The following is a 9,651-nucleotide window of genomic DNA, read 5'->3' on the forward strand; positions in this document are numbered from 1 at the left end:
TTTGATGAACTTCAACATTCTTTCATGTTAAAAATCCTCAACAACTAGGCATTGAAGGTATATATGTCAAAATCATAAGAGCCATTAATGACAATCCCACAGCCAACATCATGCTGAATGAGCAAAAGCTGGAAGCATTCACCTTGAGAAGCAAAACAAGACAAGGATGCCCTCTCTTACCACTCCTATTTAACATAGTACTGGAATTCCTAGCCAGAGCAATCAGGTATGTTTATTGCAGCATTATTCACAATAGCAAAGACTTGGAACCAACCCAAATGTCCAACAATGATAGACTGGATTAAGAAAATGTGGCACATATACACCATGGAATACTATGCAGCCATAAAAAATGATGAGTTCGTGTCCTTTGTAGGGACATGGATGAAATTGGAAATCATCATTCTCAGTAAGCTATCGCAAGAACAAAAAACCAAACACCGCATATTCTCACTCATAGGTGGGAATTGAACAATGAGATCACATGGACACAGGAAGGGGAATATCTCACTCTGAGGACTGTTGTGGGGTGGGGGGAGGGGGGAGGGATAGCATCAGGAGATATACCTAATGCTAGATGACGAGTTAGTGGGTGCAGCGCACCAGCATGGCACATGTATACATATGTAACTAACCTGCACAATGTGCACATGTACCCTAAAACTTAAAGTATAATTTAAAAAAAGAGAAATAAATAAAATGTATCAAAATAAGAACAGAGGAAGTCAAACTATGTATTTGCAGATGATATAATTCTATAGCTAGAAAATCCTGTAGCCTCTGCCCAAAAGCTCCTAGATCTGATAACTTCAGCAAAGTTTTAGGATACAAAATCAATGTACAAAAATCAGTAGCATTTCTATACACCAAAAACATCCAAGCTGAGAGCCAAATCAAGAATGCAATCCCATTCATAATAGCCACAAAACGATAAAATAGAAATACAGCTAATCAGAGAGGTAAAAAATATCTCTACAATGAGAATTACAAAACACTGCTGGCCGGGCGCGGTGGCTTACGCCTGTAATCCCAGCACTTTGGGAGGCCGAGGCGGGTGGATCACGAGGTCAGGAGATCGAGACCATCATGGCTAGCACAGTGAAACACCGTCTCTACAAAAACTACAAAAAATTAGCCGGGCGAGGTGGCGGGGGCCTGTAGTCCCAACTACTCGGGAGGCTGAGGCAGGAGAAAGGCGTGAAACCCGGGGGGGCGGAGCCTGCATTGAGCCGAGATTGCGCCACTGCACTCCAGCCTGGGCGAACTGCACTCCAGCCTGGGCGACAGCGAGACTCCGTCTCAAAACAAAACAAAACAAAACAAAACAAAAAAACAACACTGCTTACAGAAATCAGAGATAACACAAACAAATGGAAAAAAGTACTTCATGCCGATGGATAGGAAGAATCAATATTGTTAAAATGTCCATACTGCCCAAAGATATTTACAGATTCAACTCTATTTTTATCAAATTACCAACAACATTCTTCACAGAATTCCAAAAAAACTATTTCAAAATTCATATGGAACCAAAAAAGAACCTGAACAGCCAAGGCAATCCTAAGAAAAAAGAACAAAGCTGGAGGCATTATGTTACCGAACTTCAAACTGTACCACAAGTCTACAGTAACCAAAACAACATGGTAGTGGTACAAAAATAGACACATAGACCAATGGAAACAAATAGAGAGCCCCAAAATAATGTTACACAACTATAACCAGCTGATCTTCGACAAAGCCAAGAAAAACAAACAACAGGGAAGGAATATCCTATTCAATAAAAGATGCTGGAATAAATGGGTAGCCACAGGCAGAAGATTTAAACTGGACTCCTTTCTTAAACCGTATACCAAAATTAATTCAAGACGGGTTAAAGACTTAAAATGTAAAACCTAAAAATTTAAAAATCATAGAAAATAACCTAGGGAATACTATTCTGGACATAGGCAGTGGCAAAGATTTCATGACAAAGATGCCAGAAGCAATTGCAACAAAAACAAAATTGACAAGCGGGCCTAATTTAAAGAAAGAGCTTCTGCACAGCAAAAGAAGCTATCAACAGAATAAACAGACAGCCTATAGGATGAGAGAAAATATTTGCAAACTATGCATCTAACAAAGGTGTAATATCCAGAATCTATAAGGAACTCTAAAAAATTAACAAGCAAAAAAGAAAAAAAACATTTAAAAAAATGGGCAAAGAACATTTACAGCCACTTCTCAAAAGAAGATATATACGTGGCCAACAAGCAAATGAAAAAATGCTCCACATCACTAATCATTAGATAAATGCAGATCAAAACCACAATGAGATACCATCTCATACCAGTCAGAATGGCTATTAGTAAAAGTCAAACAATATTAAATGCTGTTGAGGTTGCAGAGAAAAAACACACATACACTGCTTCTTGGAATGTAAATTAGTTCAGTCATTGTGAAAAGCAGTGTGGTAATTTCCCAAAGAACTTAAAACAGAATTACTATTCTCCCCAGCAATTACATTATTGTGTATATACCCAAAGGAATATAAATCATTCTGCCAAAGACATATGCACGTCTATGTTCATCACAGCACTGTTCACAATGGCAAAGACATGGAATCAGCCTAAATGTTCATCTATGATAGACTGGATAAAGAAAGTGTGGTAATATATACACTATGGAATATTACACAGGCATAAAAGAGAATGAAATAATGTTCTTTGCAGCAACAAGATGCAGCTGAAGGCCATTATCCTAAGCAACTAAGGCAGGAAATAAAAACCAAACACCACGTGTTCTCATTCATAAATGGGAGCTAAACATTGAGAACATATGGACACATAGAAGGGAACAACAGACACCAGAGTCTATTTCAGGGTGATGTGAGAGAAGGGAAAGGATAGAAAAACTACCTTTTGGGTACTATTCTTATTACCTGAATGATGAAATAATTTGTGCACCAAACTTTGTGACACACAATTTACCTATATAACACACCTGTACATGTAACCCTGACTCTAAAAGTTAAAAAAAAAATCTTGCCTGGGTTGAGTGGTGCGTGTCAGTAATCCAAGCACTTTGGGAGGCCAACGTGGGTTGATTGCTCAAGCCCAGGAGTGTGAGACAAGTCTGGGCAACACAGTAAAATCCCATTTATAAAACAAAAAACAAAAAACAAAAACAAAAACAAAAAACAGCGCATGGGGGCATGCACCTATTGCCCCAGCTACCTGGGGGACTGAAGTGAGGGGAACACTTGAGCCTATGAGGTCAAGACTGAAGTAAGCCGTGATCTTGCCACTGCACTCCAAACTGGCCAAAAGAGCAAGACCGTGTCTCAACAACAACAACAAAAACAAAAATCTCGAAAGACTCAGTAATTTCAATTATGTAAATTGAAAGGAAATTCAGCAAGATTTGTTGTCCACTCTGTTCACTCCTGAAAATCAGCCTCATTACACTTTCAACCATTCTTAGCTTGATTGTGAAGAGGTAAAAAGGTCCTGGATCCAATAAGAAGACTGTTTACAAAACACTTAAACACAGTTCAAATAAATGTGCACATGTATTACATAACAATGAAATACGAGATCACAGATTTTCAGATAGGAGAAAACATAAGATTTCATCTTCAGAAATGTGTTTTAAACTATGTCAACAAACTGCTCGGAAGAAATGGATGCGTTTGACACTAATTCATGCTAACCCAACCAAGGTTCTCTCTATGCATTTCCTTCATACTCAATATGATGAGAAGAAGTTACCCCTTGACAGGGTCATATTCATTACACATTTAACTGAATAAATAAAGAGACCACATTGTTCAGTCTTGTTCTGTAGTCGCATCCAAGCCGACAGATATAGTGAAAAAAAAAAAATGCCATCCTTTAATTAAAATATTCCCAAAATTCTGACTAGGCTCTAAAGGCACAGCCCAGAACAATCCCTTTTCTGTGATAGCCACTCATGCTTCAAATTATGTCAGTTTAAGGGACTACTTATTACTTTCTAAAAAGTAAAAATATATAGAGTTTAGTCATTATTTTCTTCCCTGAATATCATAACATTTTCTTGAGGTAGGTTTATTTCTTTTCACCAAAGAATTCACTTTGGAATAAATAGAGTTGCCTCTTATTATAGACTGAATTTGGAGATGGTCTCAAATATTTTCAGGTCTCTATACCACTTTTGTCCAATTATTCAATGAAAGAGTAGTCTGGGAACTGCTGTGAAGCAATTTTGAAGACGTAAATTAAATTCCCAAATTGATATACCTAACAATAGAGAGATTATCTGGGTGACCCTGACCTAATCAAACAATCTCTTTAAATCTGGGCCAGAGACAGAAGAAAGGAGAAAATTGACGCAACCTTGCCGGCTTAAAGATGGAGGGGGCCTTGTGGCACATAATGCAGTTGGCCTTTAGAACCTGTGAGTGGTCCTTAGGTAACAGTCAGAAAAGAAAAGGAGACCTCAGTCCTACAAAGGCAAGCAACTGAATTCAATGCGGAGGTGGATTTTCTAAAGAACCTCCAAATGAGAAATCTGATGTCAGATGATGCCAACCTCTTGGTGTCAGTTTTTGATACCCTAAGGAGACGTCCCAACTGTGTGCTGCTTGGCTTCTGATCTACAGATACTGCAAGGTAATATTTTCCTGTTTTAAGCTGCTAAAATGTTGGTAATTTATTACATAGCAATAGAAAAATAATATACCTCTGCACAATTTTCATCTATGAGCTATTCCCAATCTTCATATAGACAAAATATTTTCAAGCGATATCTATATTATAAATATAGAAGAATGCATAACAGTTTTAACATTTCAAAAAAATTCCTTGTAGATATACTATTTAAACATTATTTTAGTATGGTCATACCATAATCAGAATTATCTTAATCTTTTCTTCATATCCATGTTTTAATGCTATTAGAAATATTGTATCACCTTTAGTCATTGTGCTTTGTAACTACTGAAAAAATTTATAAAATTCTAAGCTTTGACAATTTTTCAAAGCTTATAATAAAATAATATAATAAAAGTCACCTAACTTGCTGCTAAGAGAGATTGTTATGATCCTCCTTGATAACTTTCCAGTAACACTCTCTAAGTAACTATTTTTGGTTAAAAATTGAAACATATTTACATTCTTTAATTCCTATACTGTGTAATTTCTAAACAGACAAAATATTTAGTCAGCTAAACTTAACTATATGTTATGAAATGTTTACTTCTTGTGTTTACCTAATATAGCTGTCAACAATTCTGTATGTGTTGTAGATTGAACTTATATTTGGTTATATTCAGTTTTATGACTACAGATGCTTGACTTTTGCCAAGAATAATCTTAAATATGGTGACAGTAAAAATTATACTTGTTTGAAATGCATTGTTTCATCATGGATGCCACATAGAAACCGACAGACTTTTACTATGGACACCATATAAAAGATGGTGCTTCCAAGTACCAGCTAAAAATGCCCCAAGACAAGTTTTGTTTGATGTTGTCATGCACTATGTATCTGTGTATTGTTTGCTTTAAAAATCTCTATTTGAAAATTCCATTTTCAAGTTGATGGTGTAAAGTAATGATGCAAGAGTAGTTAATAGTTCTAATTATGACACACATTTTGACAGGAAGTCATTATTATTTTAGACTCAGTAGATGGACCTTTAAAATACTTCCAAAAGAATGAAACCTTCCTAGGACCAGAACATAGGCTGACATCAAACTTTTCAATATTTTACAAATTATAAAATTTTAAAGATAATTCTATACAGTTTTCAAGATGTGTGATACTCAGTTACTTGCCTCAGAAAATTGGGATTACATTTATAGTTTCCTATCATTTTCATCAACTGAGGATGTTATTTGGGTAACAATAAATAGAAAAGAATGAGTAGCCTAGTAGTATTCTTTATAACTAAAACAGATAGGTAAAAACATCCTAAACTCAATAGCAGACAATCTGAACACAAAAAAGATTATAAATATGAATGTAAATCACAGGTATATCCAGCATGCCTGCATTTAGTATACTGGTATGTTAATCTATATTGAATGTAGTTTTTAAATCTTAGCTCTACCCTGCTATAATAATTGTAGGGGATCCATTGAGAGGTCAATTAAAGTTGAATAACTAAATTCCAGCCCAACATTTTTAAGGAATTAGGGTTATAGTTTACTACATATTAAAAGCAGTTCCTTAAACAATTTAGAGTAATGGCTTAGGGTTCTGTTGGTAGCTATTAGTATTACTGACTGTGAAGCAGCTGCTTGATTTAATTGGCAAACACTTGTTCTTTTCATTTATAAGCAAAATTAGCACCTACACTCTTGCCAATAAATTAGACCTTGTACCTACCTTGAAATGAGCACCACTAACTACTGATTGTAATTACAGCAGATAACCTATCACACTTGCCTAAGGCCTCTGGTTCTGGTGCTTATACTCACCTTAGAAAATATAAGGAACTGATGTATCCTTGATATAACAAGTTCCGTTGTAAATGTAACACTTTTTTTTTTGGTAAACATTTGATGCAGTAATGCAGCAAATAATATTTTTATTGTACTGTATATTTTGAATGGAGTTCCACTGCTTGTAAGACAATGGATACAAAATATAATTTAGTGGAAGTTTGCTATGTAATTGGTTTTGCAAATATATAAGGCATAATTTTATTCATATGGCTGCCTAAAATCTGTAGGAGTACAACTTGGTCATACTCTTTTAGAAAACAGTAATAGCCTTACGTTGTTTAGGAGCAAAGTGGTACATTTGAGATTTTGAAATTTTATGCTAGCAGTCTTCCTAAAAACACAGACACACACATACACACACAAACACACACACACAATTGGCAAAAAGAAAATTTAATCTGAGTCACATCTACGAAAATATGGCCATATTTAGAATAAATTTACTAAATGGTGAATTACTAGTCCACTAGCTAGTCTGGGACAATATAATCTAGATATCTATATATAGCAATCCCTGGAGTGATACTTTACATGTCTTTAAAGACATTAGGAAAATGAAGATGACAAAACGTTTAAGTGAGAATGTCTGAACACAAATTTTTAAATTCACATAGAAATTTACCTTTTTTATTTGTTTGTTTGTCTTTTTGTTTGTTTTTGAGACAGAGTTTCCCTCTTGTTGCCCAGGCTGGAGTGCAGTGGAGCGATCTCGGCTAACCTCAACCTCTGCCTCCCGGGTTCAAATGATTCTCCTCCCTCAGCCTACTGAGCTGGGATTACAGCCATGTGCCAGCACGCCCGGCTAATTTTGTAGTTTTAGTAGAGATGGGGTTTCTTCATGTTGGTCAGGCTGGTCTCGAATTCCCGACCTCAGGTGATCCACCCGCCTCGGCCTCCCAAAGTGCTGGGATTATAGGCGTGAGCCACTGCCCCCTAGCCAAAATTTATCTATTTTTAAAACTAATATAAATAAATAATTACAATATTTAATTTGTGACTCTATACAGTGTTTAATCATCAATTTTTAATTCTCTCTCACCAAACACGGCCTACTCAGCACCTGGATTTGACCTCATCTGGACCACTAAGTGGGAGAGAGTTGGGCTTCATTGAGTCAGTACAGTGAGGTATTGAGCAGGGTTTGGGATTTGTTGCTACTCTGGTGCCCTGCAGTGACTTGCAATGTTACTGTTATAGGTCCTGGGCCTAGGACTGTTGTTCTCTGTCACTTCTCCAACGGCAGGGTTATAGTTGTTTATTTTTTATTTTTTTCTCTTACTCTATGAGAGAAGCTTCCAGGTAAGGCTGAGGTCATGTCCCTTTCTCAGCTGCAGGCATTGTTCCTTCACACCTGCACCACTGACAGAGGCTTTCTGGATATTTCTTCTTCCCTGTGTCTTTTCCATGAATACTAGGTGGACATTCATGAGAAAATGATCTGCAAAGAGCTCTTTTGTCTGGCGCTCTCAGGGGTCTCATACTGTCCCACTGTCCCACACCTGGCCTTTAGCAATTTGTTTAAAGTGTATCTGATTTCTTCTTGCCTACTCTTAGAGTGGCCTTACACTATGTTCTACCACGTTATGTCCCCGGAGTCACTGCTTGTGCCTGGCCATTGGTTGCTCTGGGACGTCAGCTTTCTGTCAGTTTTAAGAATAGTACTGATTTTGCATGTTGTTCTGCTTTTTTTTGTTTCAAGGTGCAGAGTAATATTCTTTTCAATTTTCTACATCCTACAGAGAAATGACCTATGCATTTTAATCATTGAAACCTTTATTTTAAAAGCCTTTTGAGTTAAATTAGAAGAATTTCATCTGGAATTTCAATTAATGTGACACTTGGTTCGATTGTAAATCAATAAAGTACTAAGTAGCCTCATGACAATTTTAATATTTATAACATATTGCAAAGATAACTTGGACACTGGCTTTATATACAATACTTTTAAAAGCACATAAGAATTGTGTGATTTTATTAACCTTTTCTATATATGTTGTTTTGCATGGAAATAGAACACAAATCAGAATTACAATCACCAGGTTGCACTCTTCTGAAGGAATAAAGGAGAAAATAATCCTATTAATATTGTAATATTTACTTTATAATTTTTTAAAAACTTTCTGTCATTCGAAATGGTATGACTTAGTTGCAATATTGTATTTCTCTGATGTGTTAAATACTAAGTCTTTACAATGGAAATAAACATGGGTATATATACACAATGAAATATTATTCAGTCACAAAAAAATGAATGAAATTCTATCATTTGCAGTAACATGGATGAGTCTGGAGGATATGTTAAGTGCAATAAACCAGGACAGAAAGGCAAATATTGCATGTTCTCACTCATATGTGGGACTAAAATACAGTTAATTTCATGGAGATATAGAGTACAATGGTGGTTACCAAAGGTGAGGAAAGGTAGTGGGGGAGGTAGGAATAAACACAGGTTGGTAAATTGACACAAAAATACAGTTAGATAGAAGGAATATGTTCTAGTGTTCAATAGCACTATAGGGTGACTATAGTTACCAATAATTATTGTATATTTCAAAATAGCTAGAAGAGAAAATTTAGAATGTTCCCAACACAAAGAAATGAAAAATATTTGAGATGATGGATATCCTTATTACCCTGATTTCACCATTCTACATTGTATTCATATAACAAATGATCACATGCACCTCATAAATACATACAATTACTATATATTAACAACAAAAAAGATTCCACCACAATACTTCTGATACAATATCTTGACTAAACTTATTGCACTTATGAACAATTTTATTTGTTGAATCAACTTAAGACCATCTATTATGTGGTACTATAACGCTTAATCATTCTTATTCCTCAAAGTTCCTCTCTATATGGTCAAAAAACACTTTTTATTTGCAATCTAAATACATCCTTATCATTCTTATTTTGTATCTTTGTTAAATGTTACACATTCTCCCCCACCTATCATTATTCCTTTTCTCTTTATTTTTCCAAATATTTTCTTTCAGGATTTATCTAAATTATCATATGTTTCATAAACATTTCCCCAATTATTTTATTTCACATTATTCTCTCTTGGCTAAATTATCACTTTATTATTCTGTAGTTCATAGTTTCTAATTAGTAATCTAATTTGGTATATTTCTCTCCAATTGTTGATGTGTTAATCATGTCTCCTCATGCA

Source organism: Pan troglodytes, chromosome 3 (genome assembly GCF_028858775.2).
Source record: "Pan troglodytes isolate AG18354 chromosome 3, NHGRI_mPanTro3-v2.0_pri, whole genome shotgun sequence".
Lineage (NCBI taxonomy): Eukaryota > Metazoa > Chordata > Mammalia > Primates > Hominidae > Pan > Pan troglodytes.